Below are 2,724 nucleotides of genomic sequence, written 5' to 3'. Positions count from 1 at the left end.
TTTTTCTTTGTTTCATTCTATTTGGGTATTAACACAAAAGCCCATGAATATTATATGTAAAAGTAAAATAATTTAGGGGCAAACAATGTTTAAAAAAAAAAGGATCATGTGACAGATGTTTTCAGCAGCTGGCCTGTATCCTGTGGGAAGTGACGACCGACTCTAGCAACTCTAGATTCTAAGTCTAGTCGATCCTTGAGTAGGCCTACTGCATATTATAGATTCTAGATCTAGGCCTATTATAGTCTATCTATTCTTGATCTCGAATTCTAGGTCTTGATCTAGCGAGGTCTAGTAATAAATTTAAATTGAACGGAACATATCTTTTTTTTTTCTTTTTGTGTTTTCCTAATATTTAATTTAATTTTTACCCTTTTATATTTTTTTTCATAATATATATATATATATATATATTATATATATATATATATATATATATATATATATATATATATATATATATATATATATATATATATATATAACAGAGTACATATATTAATAGATAACAGGGTATTTTATTATTTTTATTTTATTTTAGAGATATACATGTAGCCTAGGTATACTTTAAATGTGACCTGCTTTTGTTTTTGTTTATTTAAGTTAGAGAGCTCTCACAAAAGCCGAGGGCGGCACACATTTGAGACATGAAGAAAAACCATTGTTGAAGACAGGTGCAGAAAGACGTCCGGGCACGCTGCCCTGCCTCATCGTGACGTCCGGGTGGAAACGGTCGTGAGAGGGCAGCAAAACAAGGCTCCCGTGCACTGTGCGGGGATGTAAAAGAGCTCAGCTCCCAAAGGTGTCGTCACTTATGGGACCGTTACATAAATGGCGTGTCCCGCATGGTCAGCCAGGTAGATCAAAAGAAAATGACGGGAGACCCGGTGGTGCGGCCTTCGGCCGCGTCTCTAGTCCGCGAGTCCGGAGTGTCCGTGTCCACCGGAAGTGAACGCAAAACCAAAACTTCGAGTTTAACCCCGAGTCTCACCCCCCGTCAGTCAGAACGGTGTATTTGCGAGGTGTAGGCTATATCGTTCATTCAGGCCGGTAGAAGGGAGCTCTTGTTCGCTTTTGCTGGCCTTAGGGTTCCAAGTGCTGTGCACAACTCTACGTGACAATTTCAAATGGCACAGAAGACGAAAAGAAAATCTAAATAGACACCCAGCGGACAACGGCTTTGTCTGCAGCAGATGTGGGAAAATATGCAGGTCGCAACTGGGTTTACAATTGCATTGTCATGCACTGCGCTCATCCTCTTCAGAATCGAAGACATTGCTATTATTAGTAGTATTAGCCTATTATGTTAGAAACAAACGAGTAGTCATTTTCTGGCACTGCCAGGGTCGAGTTTCGTTAAAGAGAAACAAAATTCATTGTAGTCCCTAACGTCTGTATCGTATAAAATTAGATAAGAATAGACCTATCATTTGTCTCTTGACTTCTCGTTCCTAGGTTTATCTTATCTTATATAATACAGACGTTACTTCAAAAAAAGAAGATGATTACGTCCTACCCGTCATGCGTCTAGTCATGCATGTTAACCAATGACCTAAATTCTGCCAAGTCACTGGTTTTCCTGGCTAGCTCAGGCAACTCAATCCATGCTCTAATAGAGCTAGAGAAGAAGGAGCATTTGTACAAATTTGTCCTAGCATATGGAATGAGGATTGTGCCTTCATCTTTGTATCTTTCTGAGTATTTTATTAAATTTTGTTTTTGTATTTGAAGATTATGGTTCAATGTTTTATGTATAATTGCTACTTTACTTTTGAGTCTTCTGTCCTGAAGGCTTTCTAAATTTAGTGATTTTACTAAAGGTGTTACTCTAGTCAAATGTGAATATTCGTTTGTTATGAATCTCACTGCTCTTTTTTGTGTCTGTTCCAGTTTCTTAATGTTTTTCTGAGTTGAGAGGTCCCAAGCAGCAGGGCCGGTCTTAGGCCACTGCAACATATGCGGTCGCAGTGGGCCCCGCGCTAATTCTATGTTTAATTATTAAATTGTAGAATATATACGTAAATGTCATGGAAATCTTCTGAATTCATTTAAATCTCCTGAAAAATAGTCAAAATTGACATTTGTGGGTGTCATTCTTTGCGAAAAACGCCAATCCTATGCGCGATAAAAGAAAAAAGACATTGTCAGCTTTCATGTAATAAAATGTAATAATCAGGAGAATTTTCACCTTAATCGGAAGTTACTTAATTTATTAACTTTTATAGTCACTGGCATATAAATATGCCATAGGTTACAAAGTTCGTAAATTAAAGTAAGTTTTATCGCAATTTTGTTCTTAGTAAAGAAAAAATAAAACTCAAAGTCGAATTTTTTTTTCTAATACAAAATCTTAATTTTCACTTATTACCCTTATTCCCACCCAGACTAGGCCCCGCGCAATCAGTTTCGCATAGGGCCCCGCAATTGCTAGGACCGGCCCTGCCAAGCAGAGGATGCATATTCTATTATTGGCCTAACCAAAGTTAAATAACATTTTAGTTTTATATTCTTATTTGATTTTTAGAAATTTCTTTTAATTTTTTTAAATTTTAATTCTTTGATTTTTTGATAGTTTCATCAATATGGGGATTCCCCGACCGTTTTTTCATTTATTATAACACCTAGGTATTTTGCGTTCTTAGTCTGTGTTACTGGTTTGCCATGAATAAGATAAGTGGAATTTATTTGATTTTGTTACTCTTAATAACTGACATATTTCTGGTT

The sequence above is a fragment of the Biomphalaria glabrata genome, chromosome 6, assembly GCF_947242115.1.
Source record: "Biomphalaria glabrata chromosome 6, xgBioGlab47.1, whole genome shotgun sequence".
Taxonomy (NCBI): domain Eukaryota; kingdom Metazoa; phylum Mollusca; class Gastropoda; family Planorbidae; genus Biomphalaria; species Biomphalaria glabrata.
This window is presented reverse-complemented; position numbering follows the sequence as displayed.